Source organism: Neomonachus schauinslandi, chromosome 2 (assembly GCF_002201575.2).
Source record: "Neomonachus schauinslandi chromosome 2, ASM220157v2, whole genome shotgun sequence".
Classification (NCBI taxonomy): Eukaryota; Metazoa; Chordata; class Mammalia; order Carnivora; family Phocidae; genus Neomonachus; species Neomonachus schauinslandi.
This window is the reverse complement of record NC_058404.1, coordinates 54,191,802-54,207,310: the sequence shown is the minus strand read 5'-3', so window position 1 is coordinate 54,207,310 and position 15,509 is coordinate 54,191,802. Positions and strand designations below refer to the sequence as shown.

The window sequence follows — 15,509 nt, the reverse complement described above, 5'->3', positions numbered from 1 at the left end:
TAAGCCAGACATATAGAGCAGGACTTTTTTCACTTCGAAAAAATTGTACACAGCTTTGGTTTTTCTTAATATTTTGATTTTACACACCAAAGAGTTTTCTTAATAATTTTTTTATAAAATATTAGCTCACTACCAAGTGGTCAAGTGGTAGTTTTACACTTTAGTACTCCCCCCCCCCCCTTCTCTCTCCCTCAGTTAGAAAAAACTCAAAACATATTTTTAAGGTCTTTTTTTCTGTAGGAAGAACAAAATTTTTTTTTCCAAAGTGTTTTTTTTGTTTTTACAAACTGTTTATTTTCCGTCAACCTTTTCCATTTCTATTTCCATTTTGTTTGCCTTTGTGGAAGAGCAGCTTAAGACCGCTCAGTGGTTGTTCCTACCCATTCAGTGGCCTGAGCAGTGGGAGCTGCAGACCAGTCTTCAGTGGCCGGCTGGGCGCTCCAGTGTTCAGTAGGGAACTGCTGAATAGGCACGGAGGCCACCTGCACGCCTTCAGACCAGTCTGCGACTTCAGGCTGAGTAGCAGTGACCTCAGGAGCTGGAGCCGTCCATTCACCCTGAAATTCCTCGTTGGTCACAGCCTTTTCAGCAGCAGCCTGCTCTTCCTTTTCAATCTCTTCAGGATCTCTGTAGAAGTAGAGATCAGGCATGACCTCCCATGGGTGTTGACGGGAAATGGTGCCACGCATGCGCAGAACTTCCCTGGCCAGCATCCATCACATCAGACCCACTGAGTGAGCTCCCTTGTTGTTGCAAGGGCTGCGATGTCCACATAACGCAGGGGAGAGTCTGTGTTACACAGAGCAATGGTAGGCAGGTTAACATAGGACGCCTCTGTAAGAGGCTGGTGGTCAGCCCCGGGATCAGGAACCACCAGAAGTCCCGGCTCCCGGCAGGCTGCCTGGATCTGGTTCCAGGAGTGAAGCAGCCAGCAATAGGAGTGGCTCTGGTAGCAGCAGCAAATTTCAGCACAGCTCGCTGGCCGTTATTCCTGGACGATATGACACTGACAGCTGGGTTTTCAATGTCAACAATGGCATGGGCTGCCAACAGAAGCTTCTCCCAGGTTCTCTTCAGATTTATGATGTAGATACCTAGGTGATAGCAGAAAGCTTTTTAACACCTGACCTAATTTGCAATGGATTTTCTTCTAAAAAACTGAATGTAGCAGAGAGTACTATCAAACTCCAGTCATAGAGGCAAGCTCTACTGGTGTTAGCGAAAATCCTGCTGTTTTTATAGCACACTTCCGACATTCAGAAGTTCATTGGCCACAGATGGCCTCAACCTTGAGCTTTAATAGTGTGCACCCAAAGTGGTTTTATAAAGACTTCCTTTCAAGCTGCTTCCATAAATATTTAGAAACCTCCCTCAAATCAAACAATCTTATATTTAATGTGTTAGGGGGAAAAATGGCATTAAAGAATGGAAAGAAGAAGGACTCCATTTCTTTTGGAAAAGCAGAGTGTGTGAACTAAGAGCTGAACCAGCTTCAGTTATGTGTGGATGCAGTTCTAGGAGTTAATCATTGCTTTTTTTCCAGTGAGACAAGTAGAAGTTTTTCACAAAATTGGTTCCTTTCCAGGTTGGATGGAAAGTGGAGCAAAGTCATGCAAATATCTTATAAGCACAGATTGCCAAGAAAGTCATTGATTGGCAGGATCAGGGAGAGTGAAGGGGGCTGGGGAAGGGAGTAGAAGGGCAAACTGTAAAATTTGAAGTGTAGCATCCATTCAGTTTGTTTATTGCAGGTTTCTGGCTTGAACCACTTCTAGTTCTAGGACATGTTCTTACAACTTTGCCAATTGTTGGTGTCAGGGTTCATACTCACATAAAGAAGTAGTCCAAACATTAAGATATAATTTATCAACATTCTCTGCATAGAATGGCTCTGGAAAAATTAAAGTGAGGTTAGTTTTTAGAACAATTTTTGTTATGTTACTACTCTTTCCTTACCCCCACCTGTCCTTCGTCTGTAGGCAGAACTCTCTTCTTTCATGCCTTTCTTCTGCCTAATAAAATGTGTATTCCATTTCCCAAAGGTTCTTATTTCTGCTGGAGCTAATCTGATAAACTAATGCCTGATGAGTTGTTTAATAAAAAAGGATTGCTCCTATCTTGCCCATCTAAGATTATGATTTTGAATATTAAGATCTTTCAAAGACTTCTTTTGTAAGAATGACCAATTTGGGGTATTTTCTATAATTGGTAGAGAAAATTTTTAGACCAAGGAAACTTCAAATGGCTCACTCCCCTTTTGGGGCATATTTTTCTAATAGGACTGAATCAACTACCACATATATATATTATATAATATATATATAATATATATATATGTAGTTCTGAGATGCCACATACAATTAATACATACATATATATATATACATACATATATATATATATATAATTAAAAGGGTGCTTGGTCCTGATTAACTTCCAATTTTTTCCATCTGATATTCTTGAATCCATGAAATGCCACAGTGAATGAGAATAAATAATGATGTATTTAACCTTCACTATATCCTAGTATTCATTTTCTAGATAAGTCCACCTCCCCCAGATGCTTTATATATTAGTTGAGATGTTTTTGGTTATGAGTAACAGAACTCCAACTCAAATTAGCATAAGTGATAAACCAGATTTATTGTCTCACATATCTGAAAAGTCCAGGCATGTTTTCATTAAGGCAGTCTCTCAGTTTTCTATGATTCTCTTGGCTGTGCCCTTCTCTGTATTCTGGCTCCATCCTCAGATTGGCTTCCATCGTAGCCACAAAATGGCTGCCAACAGCAGCCAGGGCAACATGTTATTTGACTCATATCCAAGGGGAGAGAGACTGTCACATTTTATAATCGTTTAACAAAAGTCTTGAGATTTACTCTGATTAAGCCAATCACTGGGCCCAGGAAGAAACCAAATGCTGGTTTATCTGGGCTTTGGTGACAGCCTCTGCTGAAACAATCTTTGTTTTATCTGGGGTAAAATAATATAGCTTGGAGCTGGGATGGAGTCAATCCATTCAGAGTTCATGGCTCTAGCACAATGAGGGAAGGACATTTCCAAAGTAAAATCTGAGTGCAGTTGGTAAAAGTGGAATAAATTCTAAGTATGTAACTAAATATCATCCCCCAAACCCCTTTAAGTGGAGTCTATTCTTTCAACCTTTGAAAAATGTACAGAAAAACAGAGAAATAGACTTCATTGCCAAACAGAAAAATTGTATGTGACTCATATCTAGCTTGGCAGTTTCTTATTACTCTAGAGTAACCAAAACTTTACTCATTTCTTAGAACTGGATAGACACACTTAGCCATGTGAGAGATTCTAAGTACTATATGATTAAATACCACTTTTAGCCCCCAGCCACATAGGGAAGTTCTGAGATGCCACATACAATTAATTTAAGAGGAAAAGGACCAAGATGATACCTAGCCAAGGTTATGAATTCCATGTGGTTTGGTGTAAGATTTACAGTGCTCACCCTGAGACTGAGGAGAAGGCATGTATGAATATCCAATTTTAAAAAATAGAATTCTGAGGAAAGAACCAATTCAGTGCTTGAAGAATTATCCAGGGTTTGGTTTCCTTTAGTTTCATCTCTAATCTTGGTTCTGTTGCTACTATGTCTTCCAATAATCAATAATTAAGAGTTTTAATCTGATGTTCTTGTATTGCTCCTGCTTCATTACAGTGGTTTTTTAAGGTGTTTTCCATTTTTTCACTTTCATATCATTACATTCAAATACTTAGAGACAATCCAAGTGGCAGAAAGCAGCAAATAACTAATTTTCTGCTTGGTATTGACATATGGGCCTATAGCAGCCATGCTCCAACCTCCAACTTTATTGCTATCAGAGTCTCTATATCCAAAAATATCTCTTTACCTTCCTCTGGTGCCTAGAATTCTTATCTATAGGATCATACCCTACTTGCATTTAGACATGGTCCCAGAAAGTTACTTTTTAGAATGCTTAAAATGGCTTACATAAAAGAACATGTTGCGAGTGTGCAAATAAAATCATTTGTGAAGTTTAGAATGTGAAATAGTTGGCCCTTTGCCTTTCTGGCTCTGGCTGTGTGTCTTTTTTTCACCTACGTACTGCAAAATTCCAGTTTTGAAAAAGGAGAAAGGATGTGAAGTTCTACCTGCTGCCTCCAAAGGGCCGGCCTGGGTGAGACATTGTGAAGATGGGGACGTGAGAGTAAAGGGTAGCTTTTGAGGAGAAGTCCAGCAAGTGAGGAATTGGGAAGAATGCTACTATGAAATCTTTCCTTTTTAGAGCTGAGCATGCAAATCTTTTTTGTTCATCAACTTAAAGCAGTATACATCTAACATCATAAGTCTTACTTCCTATGCACTAGAAATCGAGGGGATTGTCTGCCCAGCACCCCTCATTCTCATGGTGCTATAGGACCTTCTCTATAATCCCTCTCTCATAAGACTGTCCTGGTCTAGTGACCAACACTATATCCGAACTAGACCAACTGGAATCTTCATAGGAGTTTTAGGTATGGAAACCAAGAAATGGAAGTCAATATCTTTTAGTATGCCAGGTATAAAAGCAGAAGTATGGGAACAGTTAGTAGCCATGTTTTCTACTCTGTGGGTAGGAGAAGCCAGGGTGCACCCACTAGTGTGATATTTGAGTTAAACAAAGTTATGAAAAATATGCAAGTTCCAATAGATGTTATTTAAATCTAAAAGGAAATATATTAAAAAAAAAAAACAAAGTCTAATTAAGTGGTAAAAAAAAGTTAGCTAAAGTCTCAGGTGGCAGAATTCCATTTATTTAACTCAGGTGGAAATATTCAATAAAAGAATGTCTTGGACCATGTTGTCAGTGACAAGATTGATGTCAGTCTGTATGTCTACTGTTCCAGGTCTTTCATTCTAGCCCCAAATAACAGGTCAATAGCGATTTTAACACACTGCAATGGTGAGACCAATTATTCTTTGAAGAATAAAATTGTCTCCTTGAGGAGGTTTAAAATTAAATATAGAGGAATTTTCAGTAAATCAAATTAATATTTTAGTATTAGGATAGGAATGATATGTTCATATTTGGTGTTAAGTATTTATAATGTTTAATATATATATATTAATTATCTATTGATGCTATGATGATTGATCTGTGTGTCGACTTGGCTAGGCTATGGTGCCCAGTTGTTTGGTCAAATACCAGTCCAGTTGTTGCTGTAAAGGTAAGTTTTAGATGATTACTATTTACCGGTAGATTTTGAGTAAAGCAGATTACCTTCTATAAAGTGGGTGGCCCTCATCCAAGTAGTTGAAAGCCTAAAGAGAAAAGACTGAGGTTCCTCCAAGAGGAATGAGTTCTGCCACTCCTCCCCCTCACTCCACTCCCCAACCCCAAAGATTGCCTTCGGACTCAAGTTTGCAACATCGACTCTTGCTGGAATTGACAGCCTGTCAGCCTACTCAGCAGATTTTGGACTTGTCAGCTCCCACTCTCTCTCCTTCTGTATATACAACACCCACGTGCATTAGTTTGTTTTTCTGGAGAATACTGACTATACATATTTATGACAAGGACTCCAAAAATTGTTGACTTAAGGCAGCAAACATTCATCATCTCCCAGTCTCTGTAGATCAGGAATCAAGGTGCAGCTCTGCTAAATGCTTCTGCTTTAATGTCTCTTCAAGGCTGTAATCAAGGTGTTAGTTGGAGATGCGATCTCATCTGAAGGCCCAGGTCGGGGGTGGATCTGCTTCTACATTCACTCACTCTACATTCACTGTTGTTGACAGGATTCATTTCCTCCATGGCTTGCTGAACTGGGGCATTCAGTTACTGGCTGTTACTTGAAGGCCTCCCTCAGTTCCTTGCCACATGGGTCCTCCATAGGGAAGCTCACTACATGGAAGCTGGCTACATTAGAGCAAGCAACCAAGGGAGGAAGAGAGATCACCAAAGACAGAAGCCGGGTTTTTTGTAACCTAATCTTGGAAATGAGATAAGTGTCATTTCTCATGGAAATTCACTGGAAGTCAAAAAACACCAGCCCTCCAAGGGGGAGGTATTACATAACAGTGCGATCACCAGGGGCACCTGGGTGGCTCAGTTGGTTAAGCATCTGCCTTCCGCTCATGTCATGATCCCAGAGTCCTGGGATTGAGCCCTGGGTGGGGCTCCCTGTTCAGCAAAGAATCTGCTTCTCCCTCTCCCTTTGCCCACCCCCACACTCGTGCTCTCTTTCTCTCAAACAAAATCTTAAAAAAAATAAAAGTATAATTGAATGATTGATTTGAACTTGTAATTTAGTTTAAAGTCAGGAGAGAATTTTTCTAAGATTGTAAACACCGTTAAAATGCGTGAGAGAACTTCAAATTTATCACATTTATGAATTTAATTTATGAAGTTTACTAGAGCAATTTAAATAGCTGAGAAAGTACCTGAGAAAATTTCACTTGTCATGTCAGGTCAGATCAGGCAACAAATATGTTAATTATAAATGCAGTCTAAAATGTTAAAGGCAATTAAATTAACTAATGTGTAAGGAGCCTGATTGTTCAGTGAGTTCTGCAACCTGAGACAGCAATGGCCACTCTGAAAGTGATTGTTAAATTTTACTAATTTGTAAATAGAATTTACAGTTAATGTAAAGAAGCTTAAGGGAAACTAAATTCTAGAATTTTTTCACTTTAATAAATTAAATATTAATTTAAAAAAAATCCCAGTAGCTAAGATTTGTCCTCTCTATGCAAAAAAAAAAAAAAAACCTCAGAAAAAATAAAATCTTACATTGACAAAAGCCAGTCCGTGGAGAGAGAGGAAGAGGAAATTCAAATAGGTAAGAAGAAGAGGGCAGTGGTGATACTTTGGAGACCTTTCTAGCTGCTCCTGCCACTAGCTGCATCCCTGTCCTTCAGTTCTGTAAGATACCTTGGTGTGCTCAGAATCACTTTCACTTGAAACTAAGTGTCTGGGCGCCTGGGTGGCTCAGTCGTTAAGCGTCTGCCTTCGGCTCAGGTCATGATCCCAGGGTCCTGGGATCGAGTCCCACATCGGGCTCCCTGCTCGACGGGAAGCCTGCTTCTCACTCTCCCACTCCCCCTGCTTGTGTTCCTGCTCTCGCTATCTCTCTCTCTGTCAAATAAATAAATAAATAAATCTTAAAAAAAAAAAAAAAAGAAAAGAAACTAAGAGTCTGAACTCAAATATGTTTTTTCCTAGAACCTCTTCTGCAGAAATGTCCTTTGTGACATACAAACTGGACACAGTATCTTCTCCAGTAATAGTAACTTTCTGAGAGCCAGAAAAGCTCTCCAGCGGGGGAACCCTGAGACCCAGAGTTCACTCCTGAGCTGCCATTTCTTTCCAGGTCAATTTTCTGTTTATTAAAATAACGTGAATTTAGTGTTTGACCACTGCCTCATATGACTATCGAGAAAATAAATAATAAACTTCGACATGTGTTGAAAAAAATATTCAAGTTTACTGGTACTCCAGTTCCACGTCAGCGGTCTCCCCAAGGTAGTTTAAATTTCATGTATTTTGTAGTATTGGGATAATAATGGTATCTGTCTTATAAGATTGTTACAAGATTTGAATCAAAGAGCTTGACACGGTGTCTGGAACAGAGTAAGCCCTCAATAAATGTCACCGATGATGCTGCTTTTTTAAACTTTGCACATGGCGCACAGAAAATCTGTCAGTAGTCCCGGGGCTATCCCTCCTTCCCCAGGCAGTGCTACTGATTCTGATCTGCGACTGTGCTTCTGTCTGTGCTTACCTCTTCATCTCCATTATTATTACATTTATTAAGGCCTCTGTCATCTCTCCTATGGGATTTTGCAATATTTTCCCATTTAGTTATCTGGACATCCAGGACAGCTTTTGTCTATTCCATTCTGAACACATCCCAAGAATATCTTCTCAAACACAACCCTTTTCATGCTTTTCCTTATTAACGTCCCTGAAAGGTTCCCTATTGCCAACACAAAGCACAAACCTCTTAGAACGACACATGGGATGCTTTACACTAGCTTCCAATCCTAAATTTTATGCTAAACTCCTAGAGAGCTGATTATAGTTTGCTAGAATAATTATGCAGTACACCTCTCGCTAAAACATCTTCCACCCAAACTCTTAAAAATCTTTCAAGGCTGGGCTCAAAATTCTCCTTTTCTATGAAGCTTCCTCTTCCCTGACTCACTCAAGCAAAGTTTCCATTATAATTTTCCTATCAGCCCTCTACATAAAGCTATTACAGTTTTTATGTTTGTTTCCCAAACACAATTGAAGACAGGCATGTGACTGACTTACTCATCCTTGGCTCCTCGATCTCTTGGACTGTTCTTGAAGCAAGGTGGCTATTCAGTAAATGTATGTAAAATGGAAAGGTAGATCCATTGATATCCTTGGAGTGTGTAATATTAAATGTAATTTAAATTGAAAATTAAATTAAATTTAAAAAATTTGTAAATATCCTACTTAAGAGTTCTAAGAAAATTATTTTTAATTTTTATTTATTATTTTTTATTTAGTGATTCATCACTTAACGTATAACACCCAGTGCTCATCACAACAAGTACCCTCCTTAATGCCCATCACCCATCTAGCCCATCCCCCACCCACCTCCCTCCATCACCCCTCAGTTTGTTCTCTATAGTTAAGAGTCTCTTATGGTTTGCTTCTCTCTCTCTCTTTCTTTTTTCTTCCCATATGTTCATCTGTTTTGTTTCTTAAATTCCACATGAGTGAAATAAGAAAATTATTTAACTTTCCCTTCTGTTGGGGAAAGGACTGCTTTAGAGTATAATAGAGCACTAAATTAAAGTAAAGCAAGCTTGTGGGACGTCTGGGTGGCTCAGTTGGTTAAGCGTCTGCCTTTGGCTCAGGTCATGATCTCAGGGTCCTGAGATCAAGTCCCGCATTGGGCTCCTTGCTCGGCAGGGAATCTGCTTCTCCTTCTGCCTGCCGCTCCCCCTTCTTGTGCGCGCTCTCTCTCTCTGACAAATAAATAAATAAAATCTTTTTAAAAAGTAAAGTAAATCAAGTTCGTCTCTTTAGGTAGTGGGAGAGGGAAGAACAAAAAAGTGTTTCATTCCTTGTTTTGGCATGCAGGTTAAAACACAGTTAAAGTAAGATTTGTCGCAAACTGCAATATGACAGAGTTGATGGACTATATTGAAGTGAAACAAGAGGGAGTTTTAAGAAGGACTCACTATTTACTTACTTTTTCTTTCCATGTTAAGGGGGAGAACACCAAAACAGATGGATTCAGGGAAGCCTGTGGTTGAGAATTAGTATGGGTATTCTCAGCCTCTTCTCTCCACGCTAAAATGCTTAAGAAGCCAAGAAGAGGTAAATGAAAAAAGATGCTAGCATTTGTCTTAGAAACCTTTAAAAGTGAGTAGCCTTTTAGAAGAGAAAGTTTTATTGGAGATTGCCATTTCCATCCTTTCTGGCTTCCTACTCATCAAGTTGTGTAGTGTTTTTTTTGTGTGTGTTTTGTGTGTGTGTGTGTATGTGTAAAGAGATCTCCTGTTATTCTGCTGATTTATTTATTTATGTGTTTTTGAGTTTTGAATGTTTTATAGCAATGACAGAAAACAGGATTGTTTGGAGTTCAGCATTCCTCATTACTCACTCACCATAACTTGTAAGTTTAAAAAATTTACAAAAAAGATGAACAAAGATAACGGGAGGCAGAGATCAATCACTGCTCTGTTGTATTGTGTGTGAAGTGATACTGAGGACAGCGACCCAGCAACCCACTGACTTGTGATGTTTTAGAACACATGAACAAAGCATTGTCCAGGATCAAGTCCTATGATGGATGGGACAGTTTTGGATCCTGACTGATACCACCCCCACCACCCCCAACCACTAAACAGTTCAAGTCAACTAGCCAGCAACTAGCACTTAACTTGAACACCCAGTGGGGTTTGGGGAGCCATGAAAAGGTCTGCTTTTCTGTCTTAGGTGTTATGATTATAACATGAAAAGCTTATTCATTGTTCAATTGAATCTGAATCAACACTGATTACAAACATCTGTATGCAGACAATTAAATTCAGAAACCTATTCCTTATGCTTTTATACCCGGCTAAATCTGAACAACGTATTTCTCTAAAGTTTATCTAAATCTCTTTCTAGTACCTTTAGCCTAAAATTCCCTTCACCCTCATTACCCATCCCCTCAATTTTAATTCTCTTCCATTTGCAGGAATCCTATCCTAATCATCCCCCTTGTACATATTCCTATTCCCTCCCGTATGGGGCAGATTCAGAGATGAGGATAAAAGAGAAACAGAATAAGCGAAAGCCAGAGGTGGGGTGTGGGCAAGGCTGTAATTTGATAAGGATTAGCTCAGATAAGGCAGGATTGGCAAATTGTGGTCTGATTGTGAAAGGTCTGGAATGTCTGGCTGGAGCTCCGGACTTCATGCTTCTGGAAGTAGGAGGCAGGAAGTTTTGAGCTGGGGAGTGACCTGATTAGATTACACAAGCACAGTATTTAGGGTTAATTGACCAGGACAGACACGGGAGGCTTGAGAGTAATTATGAGACAAATAAAAGTATATTAGCACATGTAAGATGTTATGAGAATCTGATCTTAGGCAGCAGAAGTGGGTCAGAGGAAAAAAAAGGATAGTAAAAACAAAAAGACCCCAGGCTAGAAAGATTGAATTTTCTGTCTCAATTTTATAACAGGCAGCATGTTCACCATCATGAAACCCTAGGTGTCTGCTTGTGTAATCCATAAATACATAAAATCCCTTCACTGATAAGATATGGGAAGAAGATACAACAAAAAAAGATCAATTTTGTCATATCACTTTAACGACCATCAGATAAGGATGATAAAATTTAGTTAAGAAAACTGATGCTCAAAATATCCTCCTTGCCAAAGAAACCTCCCCACCCCCACCCCCACCCCATGGGCAGGAAGAATGGAGCAGACGGTTAATCAACTAACATTTTGTAAACCTTTTACAACAAAATCTCAATAAAATAAGCATTGGGTTTCTCCAAAATTAGGTGGCCACTGTGACTCATTTAAAAAGGTCCTTGCCAGAGCCTGGAGGTAGGCAACTAGGTGGCCATGTGATGAGGTGGCAACTCAGAAGAGCGAAGTAAGGCCACACAGTTCTGGAAAGCCTCCTACCAAAACACTTAGACATTAAATAGATATAAGAAGCCAGACATTAAGGAAAGTTAGAAAGGAAGCAGAAAAACACATGAATACCACAGTGATCCTTTATGATTAAGGAAAGTGTTACCATAAATGGTATTGACTTTGTATAAAGTTAACTGCAAAGACCATTATGTAGTACTATAGAATAGACACGAAGTTCAAAGAAATTTAAAGCTCTTTTGGCCAGCTTTCCACTTGTACAGAGATGCCATGTACAAGATCCCTAGCAGGGGCTTAGTATTAGCCTTCCCCATCTCAATGATCAACACATTTTCTGCTTTCAGGGCACATGTATTTCAGGGCACATGTATTTCTGCTTTCAGGGCAGTATCCTCCCTGAAGTATCCAAGGAGTATCCTCCCAGGCAGTATCCAAGGAGTATCCTCCTTCTGATGGTATCTTATACCACATCATTTGTACTTCGACTTATTCACAGCCCTGTTCCCTGGAGAAAACTTTGTCTATTCCTCCTTCCTTAAAACAACTCCAAGTATGTGAAGCTTTGCATATTTCTCCCATTGAACTTAAGATAAAAATCCAAACTCCAGATTGCTGAAGTCCTCTTAAAATGTGGTACTTAGACTCCAACAGAATATCCTAGAAATCATCTGATCAATACAAAGAAGAGTGGAATATTAACTTCTGGTGTTTGGGAAACATATTTTTAAAGACAGTCTAGAATGTTTTAGCCATTTAACAGACATTTCATTCATTAATTCAGTAATCTTTACTTGATGCACATCATGTTCCATGCACTGGGTTTTTTTGTTTTGCTTTGTTTTTTTGTTTTTTTTTAAATAAAATTTATTTATTTGGGAGAGAGAGAGAGGGATAGCACAAGCAGGGAGAGTGGCAGAGGGAGAGGGAGAAGCAGGCTTCCTGCTCAGCAGGGAGCCTGATGTGGGACTCAAACCCAGGACCCTGGGATCATGACCTGAGCTGAGGGCAGACGCCCAACAAACTGAGCCACCCAGGTGCCCCTGTTTTCTTTTCCTTTCCTTTTTTTTTTTTTTTAAGATTTTATTTATTTATTCAGAGAGAGAGAGAAGGCATGAGTGGGAGGGGCAAAAGGAGAGGGAGAGAGAGACTCCCAGAGTCCTCACTAAGCACAGAGCCCGATGTGGGGCTCCATCTCACAACCTCAAGATCATGACCTGAACCAAAGTCAAGAGTCAGATACTGAACCGACTGAGCCACCCAGGCACCCCCATGCACTCTTTTATATGCTGGGATTAGATGGAGAACAGAAATGGATAGAGTTCTTGTTTCTGTAGAAGTTGTCTTAGAGCAGAAAAACCATAATGAATTGAAAAAATAAATGACCAAGATAAATTCAGAGAAAATCAATGCTATGAAGGTAAAAACTAAAATAAGTGTGATGTGATGGCCTAAGGTAGGAGAGCTGAATGGTTCAATTAGAGTGGCAGCCATGGCGGGATGTACTGAGGAGGTAATATTACAGCCCAGCCAATCTTGGAAATACATGGGAAGAGGGTGCTCTAGGCTACAGAGTGAGTGCAAGGTTCTTGTGGGGAAAGTTTGATACATTCAAGGGTCAGAGAAGCCAGAAAACAGTCTATGGAGAAGTCAGAAACAAGGGAAGTGAGAACACGTAAGATCCAAGAAGGAGGATTTTAAAATTTAAAATTCTATTTACACCATCATGACATTTATGTTTCATATATTTTAAATTCTGGAAGTCATTATTTTTATTGCTTAGTAAAATATTTATTTTTATTTATCATGCTCCCCCCCACCCCCATTACCGTTACACTTCCAGCTCCTTGTATTTTTCTTCCTCCATCTGGAGATCCTTTCTGATGTTTGTTTGTTTGTTTGTTTGTTTGATTTATTTATTTATTTATTTAAAGATTTCATTTATTTATTTGCCAGAGAGAGACACAGTGAGAGAGAGAACACAAGCAGGGGGAGTGGGAGAGGGAGAAGCAGGCTTCCCACTGAGCAGGAAGCCTGAGGCAGGGCTTGATCCCAGGACCCTGGGACCATGACCTGAGCCTAAGGCAGATGCTTAACAACTGAGCCACCCTTGCTTATATTTCTTTGAGTGGGGATATATTGTGAAAAATTCTCTCAGTTTTTTTTTTTCTGGAAATATTTTTATTGCACCTTCAATTTTGAAAGATTTTTTATTTTTTATTTTTTATTTTTTTTGCTTGTTTTTGGACTTTGAAATATCATTTCATTGTTTTCAGACCTACATAGTTTCTGTTAAGAAGTCAGTTGCCAATCTTATTTTTGTCTGAAGATAATGTTTCTTTTTCACCCCACGGGCTGGTTTTAAGATTTTCTCTCGTCACTCGTTTTCAGTGGTTTGTACTATCACTTGACAAGTTGTGCTTTTCTTCTTGTCATTCATATTGTTTCTTGAATCAGCGGCTTGAATTACTTTAGGGAAATTCTTAAAAATGAGTTTCAAATATTGCTTCTGCCTCAATTTCTCTTTTCTTCTTTCCTGGGACTCTCATCACACCTCTGTTAGACGGTCTTAAGTCCACATTTCTTTTACCCCTTGGTCTGTATTTGCCATCCTCCCTTTCTCTTTTTGTTGCAGCCTAGAGATTCTCTGCTGGCCTATTTCTGATTCCCAGATCAGATTCACGAGTATCTTCAGCTATGTCTAATCTCTAATTTCATCTATTTTCTTGATTTCAGTAACTGTCTTTTCAGTATTAAAAGTCTTTATTGTTTCTAGTTCTTTGGCAAAATTCCCAATCTTGGTCATCTAATTTTTTAACATATAATTTGCAATTTTTTTATTTTTTATTTTTTTTAAATGACAATGATTTAAAAGTCCATTTCTGATAACTCCAATATTTATTTTTTCAAATAAAATATTTTCTTACTGTTCGTGTGTCTGTCACTTTTTTTTTTTTTGTCTGTTACTTTTTAATTGAATGCTAAAAATTGTGTATAAACAATTATAGAAGCTCTGGCTGATTATTTTTCTCCAGAGAAGGTTTTCATTATTTTATGGTAGACAAGTAGAATATTAGTGTATCAGCTAAATCTAATAAGGGATTAAGATGACTTGAATCTGGGTTTTAGTCCTTGTAGGTCCTGGTCTCTATTTCTGGTCTGTCCTTACTTGTAGAGTATGGCCCTTTGTTGTCCCCAAATGAGACTATTTTTTGTTACCTCCCCACCATAATTGGGGCTGACTCTTATTGTTTTCTTCCCCACATGTGATGCTGGTGAAAACAATGTTTAGTTTTCCAGTTTCTTAGTAGCCACTTTATATTAGCCTGTCTGCCTCTCAAACCAAGCTGCTTATGGGTTGTTGAATGGCTTGTGCTGAAGCTCACTCCCAGCTTTGGGCTTTCCTTTCTGTACTTCCTTTTTTTCTATAATCCTGCTCTCTCAGATCCTCACTACTTAGTTATCTTAAACTCCAATATTTTTCCTCCAGCCATGTACCATTTTCTAAAATACTCTTTTTTTAAAGATGTATTTATTTATTTTTAGAGAGTGTGAGAGAGGGAGTGGGAGGAGGAGCAGAGGGAGAGTGAGAGAGAGAATCTCAAACAGACTCCCCACTGAGCATGGAGTCTGACGTGGGGCTCAGTCTCATGACCCTGAGATCATGACCTGAGTTGAAATCACAAGTTGGACAGACACCCTTGCTTACCTAACTAAGCCACCCAGGCGCCTCCGTGTAACATTTTACTTCTGTTCTATTTTGCTTCTCTGCAACTTAGTAGCCATTAGCCATGATCTACTGTTTGTCAGCATTTCTAAGCATTTAAAAATTGTCCAGTGTCTCCAAGGAGAAGTAGTAAAAACACCACATTCATTTTGGTGAGTTTTTCTTCTCTCCAGCATCTTGGTCCCTTAAAATTCTGACTGCTGGGGAGCTTTCCTTTGTCATCAATCAGATGTGTATTATTATTACTCAGTCAAGCTTTTTTAGTTTTTTTTTTTTTTTAGATATTTTATTTATTTGAGAGAGAGAGAGTGAGAGAGAGAGAGAGAGCACAAGATAGGGGAGAGTCAGAGGAAGAAGCAGACTCCATGCTGAGCAGGGACCCTCCCCCCATGTGGGACTTGATCCTAGGACTCAGGGATCATGCCCTGAGTCAAAGGCAGACACTTAACTGACTGAGCCACCCAGGCACCCCATTAGTTTTCTTTTTCTTTATCTCCTCCTTTCTTTCTTCCTTCTCTTCTCCTCTCCCTCCTTCCCCCTTTTTTTCTTTCTCTTTCTTTGTCTCTCCCTTCCTCTCTTCCTTCCTTCCTTCCTTCCTTTCTTTCTTCCTTGAAGCCCATCAAGACCAGAGGCTACTTGGTAATTTTTGTTATTGAGCATACTGTATTTTAAATATTTT

General features: G+C 39.2%; 1 non-coding gene and 1 pseudogene across 1 annotated transcript; both read right to left on the bottom strand.

Annotated features, from left to right (window-relative positions):
• Nucleotides 1-344: 344 nt before the first annotated feature.
• On the bottom strand, nt 345-1,825 carry LOC110588418 (annotated as a pseudogene).
• LOC123324217 lies at nt 1,161-1,311 on the bottom strand. Its single transcript, XR_006539697.1, has one exon. It is a non-coding gene; the product is annotated as a small nucleolar RNA SNORA62/SNORA6 family (small nucleolar RNA).
• Nucleotides 1,826-15,509: the final 13,684 nt, after the last annotated feature.